Raw genomic sequence first — 8,286 nt, forward strand, 5'->3', positions numbered from 1 at the left:
GCATCCATCTGTGGGTTCTTCCTCTTTCTGCTTCTAGCTCATAGAAAAGTGGGACTGCCATTTTTTGGGGAATAATTCTCCATCCTTCAATGAATTTATAATAGGAGCTGAGGCTATTGTGGGCTAGCCTCCTAGAGCTCTGTGAATTCCCTCTCAATTTCTTTTTGGGATGCTGCTACCTCATGTAGTTATTGTGTCACCTTCCTTTCAGGTTTGATTCGGGTGCTCAAGGTAGCTAAAGTTGCAGCTACCTCTTTTTCAGTGAGTCCTGGAGACAAACTTTCTTTCTTTGGAGATATCTTTGTTTCTCTGGGCTCAGTAGTCCTCTCAAGACTTGATGTTTCCTGTTTCTCCCCCTCTTCCTATTCATCTTGTTATTTTCCTACCACTGCCTCTCATTCTTCCACTATCCTCTCTGCATTTGTTTCTCTTTCCTCTTCTTCTGACCCTACTGCTTCTTCCTCTCCTGTCTTTGCTCCTTCTTCTTCTTCCTCTATTTTCCCTTCTCTTCCTACAACACTAGAGGCTAGGGTCTCACCTGGTGTGAGTTTCTATGTTTCCATGAAGGCCTCTCTATCCATGTCTATGAATTTGTACCAAAGGACAGGGATTCTCAATTTTTTCAAGGCATCCACCACTATCATTTTAATGACATTGTGGTGGCCTAGGCATTGGTGTTTTCCCTCTCTCACTTTTTGACTCATGTCCTTGATGGACTGTAGGAGGAAGTATGACACACTAATTCTTTGAGCGAGAGACAATTCTTCTTGAAATCTATGTTCATGAAGTAACCTAAAGTGGTAGGCATAGACCACACTCATCCTTCCCTCACAAGAGATGTATTTCAGGATATGGTATGCCACCTCATCCCAAGGATAAGGTAGGATTTCCTTCCTAACTCCATTCTTGTCCTCGACAGGCTTTTCATTGGCAGTGAAGAAGTTCTTTTTAGTAGTGGCACTAGTGGTTTTGTCTTCTCTTTCCCATTTGATCCCTATAGGTAGGGTTTTCACTCTACTAATTTGTTCAAGGTTGACTGAGATAGCTAACCCCCTCACCATAGTGGTGGCACTGTCTTCTGTTTTTGAGTTCAGGGCCATGGAAAATTCAAAGGAAATGTCATCATGATACCCTTTCAACAACTCAAAGAATCCTAGCCACTAGTTTCTTCTAAAAATTTCTATCAGAGGAGGGTGTAGATGGATTCTTTTGATATCTAAGGGCTCCCTTCTGTTAAATCCTCCCCCCCCCCTCGCCCCCCGCCATCTCTTCTCTATGTTTTTATCTAGATGAAGGAGAGATACTTCTTTTAATACCTTTAGTGTATAATTCAGTGATAGTAGTGAGTTAAAAATTCCTTATTGCTGATAATTTCCTACATTCCTTTTACTCTACAGCCTGAAAAGATCTTTCAATTTCACAATTACATTGCTACTTCCTGTAGAATTTGAAATGTGCCTTACATACAATCTTATGGATGGATGAGGATAAGCTGGCACTTACTTTTTATCAAGTGGTATGGGATGAAGGTAATAATTTGGAGACCAAATTGACCTTTTGTAGCATTCCTTCGCCCTTTCAGTTTTCTTGTAGCAGTCTCTCGGCCCTCCTGTAGCAGTTGTGGTATTTCCTGTAGCTTCCTCTTGTAGCAGTGGCGGAACAGGGTTCAAAACTCCTTGATGGCACCTCGAGCATGTCCTCTCCTTAATTGTTTTTGAAATGAGCGATTATGAAAAATAATTCGAGCCCCAATACATAATATGCCATTTTTGGCATAGGCTTGGAGCGCTATGGTGACCTGGCAGTCACATGAGGTTTCCTCTTTTGGACTGTTGTCCCCACTCAGGGTGATTATTCCCTCATTCCTTGTAATCACCACCCACTCTCTATGATCCAACTCGATTGGTGTGACACCTCCACGTTGAATGAGTGCTTACCATCACTTTAGTTTACTAATCGAGGGGTGCCAAGTTAACTGGCCACCTCTATCTTATTTAAACATCTCCTATCGACATTTAAACATTTTTGTTATTTACACATAGGGAGGAGGTGAGATTTTTCCATACCTGTGCCTACCTCATGATCGAATTGATGCAAGGATTTGCAAGTTGGAGCTAGACTAGATTATTGGCATCAAGGGAGTTGACTTGTTGTCTTTCTTTCTTGTGTATTTCTTCATTGCTCCTAATAATATTTGACTGTTGTGTTTTTTGTGTGTGAAGGTACCTTATTGATGTCCAAGCTTATACTATTGGTGGAGAGTCCTGCTTAGAGTGATATGACTACTGTAGACTAGCCTTATAAGTTTTCGTCACCCCCCTACTGATGAGAAAGAACAAGATTATTATTTTCTATGAGGTGTGCACAGGCTACTATAGGAGGAGGTTTTCTTCGTGTAGCATTCCTCCTCTTTTTCCTAGGGTCTTCAAGATGCATGGGGGTGATGAGAGAGGATGTAAAAGGTCTTGAGGACAATGCTAGGACTTTGATGGAGTGGTATAGATTTTTGATGGGCCTCTAAATTAGACATAAATTAAGGCCCATGCCTCTAGATTAAACATAAATTAAGGCCTATGACCATCCTTCAGCACATTAAACCTCTCTTTCTAAATTAGATAATGTATTTTTAACTTTAATATATTCATTAGGAATGTTTATGAATAATTGCATATTTGTGCCAAATATTATTTATTTTTATGGAATATTATGAGAATATTGGGCAGATTATGAAGATTTGGAGGAGGAGATAATTTAGGGACTTGTTCCCTACTAAGGGAGGATACATAATAAATAGTAAATCAACAAGATATTATGGAATTATGGCACAGATTGTGGAACTCCAATGATTGAGAAAATCTAGGAATGTGTTCCCTACCATTTAATGCAGATTCCCAAGGCAAGGAATCCCTAGAGGGTTATACTACGAAATAGAAACAAAAATTGGAGGATTTGTTACAGGCATATAGGGATGTGTTCTGAGAGAATAAAAGGTTACCTCCTAAGAGAGAAGTGGATCATGAGATCGAGCGATTGCCAAACTCCCCATTGCCAAAGATTGGGCTTTACAAGGAGTCTATTATAGAAGCAAGTGAGGTGAAGAAACAATTGCATCCGTTGTTGGTACAGGGTTTCATTCGACTTAATACATCACCATGTGGGTCACCCATCATCATTGTGCCGAAGAAGGATGGTACTTGGCAGATGTGTATAGATTATAGTGCATTGAACAAAATAATCCTCAAGAATAGATACCCCCTTCCAAGGATAGATGATCTACTAGATTAGTTGCACCAAGAAAAGTACTTCACCAAGTTTGAATTGAAGTCTAGATATCACCAGGTTTCAGTGAAAGAAGAAGATACATGGAAGATTGTATTCAAAACTAGGCAAGGTTTATATGAGTCGGTATTCATGCCATTTGGCCAATGTAATGCACGTGTTACATTTATGAGATGAATGAATGATGTATTTCACCCTTCTATAGATTCATTTTTTATTGTTTATTTGGATGATATATTGGTAAAGAGTGCTACCTGGGAGAAGCATATGTCACATTTGACGCACGTGCTCAAAACATTGAAGAAGCACCAGCTCCTAGCATATCTCAAGAAGTGCATTTGTGTAGTAGTATTTGGTGTATCTCGGGTATGTGATCAGTGGAGGAGAAATGAAAATAGATCCTTCCAATATGGAGGCCATCATGAAATGGACGGTGCCTAATAATGTTTCTAAGGTCATGAGTTTCATTGGGGAAGCACAATACCTAAGGAATTTCATAGCCTCATTTTCGGGAGTAGCATCATCGTTCCATGCCATAACATCAAGTGGCAAGAGTTTCAAGTGGGGAAAAGGTCAGAAAATGACTTTCAAAGAGTTAAATAGGAAGATTATTCAAGCACCACTTTTGGCATTACCAAACTTGCAGCAACCCTTTGAAGTGGAGATAGATGTGAGTGGGTTTTCTATGGGAGTTATCTTGATGTAGGGAGGAAGGATTTTAATCTACCATTCTAAAGTATTTCATGGGGTAGTTCTACACTACCCTACCTATGATAAGGAGCTCTATGCCACGGTGTCATTTGTGAAGAAGTGGAAGCACTATCTCATAAGAAAGGAGACAGTAATCCACACAGGTCACCAGTTGTTACAGTACTTGCAGACTCAGAGTGAAGTAAGCTATAGGAGAGCATGCATTATAAGTGGATGGAATTTTTACAACAGTTTCATTTGGTGATCAAGTTTAAGAAAGGAAGCACAGATAAGTTAGTAGACATGCTTTCAAGGCCACCCACATCAAAGGTCATATCTTTAGGGATTGTTATGCACATGGATCCATTCACCCATGATGCATACAGAGGGGCATATTTAGAAGATGAAGACTTTAAGGAGGTGTATCAACAGGTGCAGAGTGAGAGTCATGTAAACGATGGAAACAACATCATTGACTACCATCTCCACAATGGGTTACTCTACAAGCTCAATAAGATATGTTTTCCCAAAGTTGAGCATTTGCACCTCATGAGAGAGGCTCACACCTCCAGTGTTGTAGGGAAGTTTGGCATAGGGAATAGTTTGGCTAACTTGTAGAGGTATGTGTATTGGCCCAAGATGCAAGAGTAGGTAGCTAGGTTCATAAGAGGATGGATGCTTCGTTGTACCAACAAGCCTAGCAACAGGAAACAATGTCTATATCATCTCTTACATGTACCTACTCTTACTTGGGAAATAATTTTCATGGAATTTGTGGGATGTTTATTAAAAACCAGGAAGGGACATGACCACCTATTCATGGTAGTTGACAGGTTCAACAATATGTGTGTTGTGATGCCCTCTAAAAGGACCGTCAATGGGAAAGAAGTAGAAAACTTATTATTTGGATAGGTCTTGGTGCACTTTGGGATACCAAGGAGCATCATTTTAGGCATGGATACAAGATTTCTCAGTGCATTTTGGACAAAATTGTGGGAGAATATGGACACAAAGTTGAAGAGATCTACAACATTCTGTCCATAGATAGTTGGGCAGAGAGAAGTAGTCAACAGGGCTTTGGTACATCTTTTGAGGGGATACAATGAGAGTCATCTGAAGACCTCGGATGAAAATATGGTATATATACAACATTCTTGCAAGAGTGAAGACCACACTTCTACATGAAAGTCCCCATTTGAGACTTGTTTTGGATATTTTCTAGCTTCACCTATGGTTATTACATATGGGCAACAAGGAGGAGTGAGGGAATATCTTATAGGAGATGCTTTGAGGGCTAAATGTTTTATACAAAAGATCATGTAGATCCATTTACATGTACAAGAAACACTGTGGAAGTCACAAAAAAAGTATAAGTCTAAGAATGATCAACATAGAACAAAGAAATCATTCAAGGTGGAAGACAAAGTATGGCTACGGTTGAACAAAGAGAGGCTGGAGCGGCCTGGTAATAAAATCAAGGATCTGAGGTATGGTCCCTTTGAGGTACTAGAAAAGGTGGGTGATAATTCCTATTGACTCAATTTACCACCATATATTTGCATTTACTCAATTGTGAATGTAGAGAATTTGAAACTCTATGAGCCTTCCATTCTAGATCACGAAGAGGAATGTGTCCTATCTTCTGTGGAGGATTTGGCACGAGATGCTCACAAAGAGTTTGTTGCACAAAATATTGTCACCTTGACATTCTACAATATTTGTGAGTCTATTACCACTCATACTTTCCTCCTTTGCAAGTCTTAAGCCTCAGTTCTTCATATCAAGCCTTGAAAATAAGAGAAAGCCCTCAAAAGTCTATAAAACTCTCGTTCCGCACTTTCTCTTAGCATTACCTGCGATCCCGCACCTAATGGTCATGTCCCCTACGTACTTGACTGCTTTGTCTCTGTGTTATGGGTGCAGACCCCCGTAAAAGTCAAAAAGGCGCAAGTATATTCTTAAAAACTCACTTTGAGTAATTTTATAAGCTTCTGGAAGGAATCTTGAGGTGGCAAGTTCGCTCCTTTAAGGTTCATGCATCCCATAAGGAGCTAACCCCTTGATGTGAGGAGCTTATCCCTTTGAAGGAGGACTCTATCCCTTCATAGGTGGACCTGTAACCTCCTTCCTTTGCACTATAAAATGAAGCAATGGGCTGGTTACTGAGGAGGGGGAAAGTTGAATATTTTTGAGGTGAAATGTTACTGGAACTTAGTCTTCCTAATTGAGCTTTTGTGAGGAAATATTAAATACCTCTTTGATCTCATTTGGAAGAGTGTGAGGCTTGTCAAAGTAGAGGATATTCCTGTTTCGAACCCTGGGAAGAGCTTGTACAACATCAAGGCACCAAAGGTTGTAAAGTTATTCTATTTCAAATTTAATACAAACAAGTTTATTTTTGTCAATAAGCTGTGTTTTATGGTTTATTTTATGGATTCCTTGATCACCATAATGAACATGATTTATGATATTAGCTATGCAGGTGTTATTTGATGTGTGCTTGTTTGTGATTGCAGGTTCTCAAAAGGAAACTCTTTCGGACGATTGAAGGATGGCTTCTACAAACTAGCGTTAGACTTAAGGTAGGGTATAAACACCTCTAAAGTTTTTATTAATGAATCATAATATGTTTAGAGAAAGGTAGATTTGCTTGTCTTGTTTGTTGCTAGATATATTTTGATACTAGGGAGATCGGCCTTGTCCGCAAGATCGATTTATCCGGCCAACAAATTGGCGACTCCGCTGGGGAACTGAATTTGGTTTTTGGTTTTCCTTTTTCTTTGACTTGAGAAACTTGTTCTTGTTTCTGGTTTTTGCTTGATGTGTGTGGAATTGGCTAGTTTTTAGGATCTGGATTATTTTTTGTTTTTTTGAAGTTTTCAGAGGACCGCACTTTCTTTTTACAAACAGTGCGGGCATCTCTGCACTTTTCCTTTAGTACACAGAGTGGTACCGCTCCCGTTTCTTCTGGAAGCCTGCGAACCCTGTCAAATTTTTGAAAAACCAAAAATGTTTTCTTCCAGTTAAGTTTAGGATTTATTTACAGCTTTTAGTGTCTACCCAGATCTGCATGTGTTCTGTCAAAAATCTCTTGCAAATAAGTTCCGTTGGTATTTTTGTTTTAGATGATTTTATAGAATTTTTGCATGCCTGGATTGGTTTACACTTGGTCTATGTAGTGACTCAAAGATTAGAAGCCTAAGAAACCTTAGATTACCTTGGCCTTTTTCGTCTTCTTGATGAGTCTGACTGGTTTGTGAAATCTGCCCTTGGTGAGAAATAGATTTTGTTTTCTCTTTGCAAATCTTTGAACGAATTTACTTATAAGTTTTGAATTTCATTTTTATAATGGAAAACACATTTGGATATTTTTTGATTGATCTTTTTTTTTTCTGAATGAATTAATCCTTAGTTTACTGAATAACTACGTAAAACGTCCTCAAAAAGAATTCAAGCTTTTATACATTAGGTTTTTCAAGTTTTTAGATCTCAAAATTAGTTTATGTAGTTTTGAGTGTTTTCTAGAACTTGTGGATCTCTTTTGAAAGAAAATTGTATTTGTAGTTTTTGACTGTTGAGAAAGAAAGGGATTTATTGTGACCATAATTAGTAGTCTTGTTTTGAGTTCTTATTGAAAAAGACAACAAGATTTTCTTTTCATTTACATGTTGAAAGAAAGATTTGTTTTTCAAAGAATTGCATTCTCAAACTCTTTCTTTTAGCGAGAAATTCATTGAAAGAAAAATGAATTGTTTATCATTTTAGGTGCATTTTTAGTGTTTTTGGAGTCGAGTCTTCACACCATCAAAGTTTCATCTCCATACCTATTGACATAAGAAACAACCCATAAAAGTGATGCTTAATTAAAATTGATCTAGTGATCTTTTTATTTGTAGGGCTCTTATCACCAATATAGCTTAGGCTAGTATCTTGGAGTAGGGAGTAATTAACTCTCCAAGATAGTTAAGACAAACAAGTAGATATATCTTGCGGTAGGAAATAAATCCAATTGTAATTGATATAATCTAGGAAGCTCCTCTTAAAGGAGTCAATCATGAGATCATATCCGAACCTTTGAGACAATCAAGTCTATCTCATTGGGAAAGATAGAAGATTCGCGCGTATTAAAAATGGTAAACCTCAGATTAACCATTGTCGAGGAGACTGGGGTCACTTATTGGTAAACCTCCGATTGATCATGTCAAGGAGCCTTCAAGGGAATTGAGCTTTCTTACTCAGTCCTTGCATGTAGATCGGATCGTAGACTGTTCCCCCAGTTGTATTTATTGATGTTGGTAACCTTAGTGTTTATAAACT

The sequence above is a fragment of the Pinus tabuliformis genome, chromosome 4_2 (genome assembly GCF_031772625.1).
Source record: "Pinus tabuliformis cultivar Carrire ecotype Pingquan chromosome 4_2, CPIR1, whole genome shotgun sequence".
In the NCBI taxonomy this organism is placed as follows: domain Eukaryota; kingdom Viridiplantae; phylum Streptophyta; class Pinopsida; order Pinales; family Pinaceae; genus Pinus; species Pinus tabuliformis.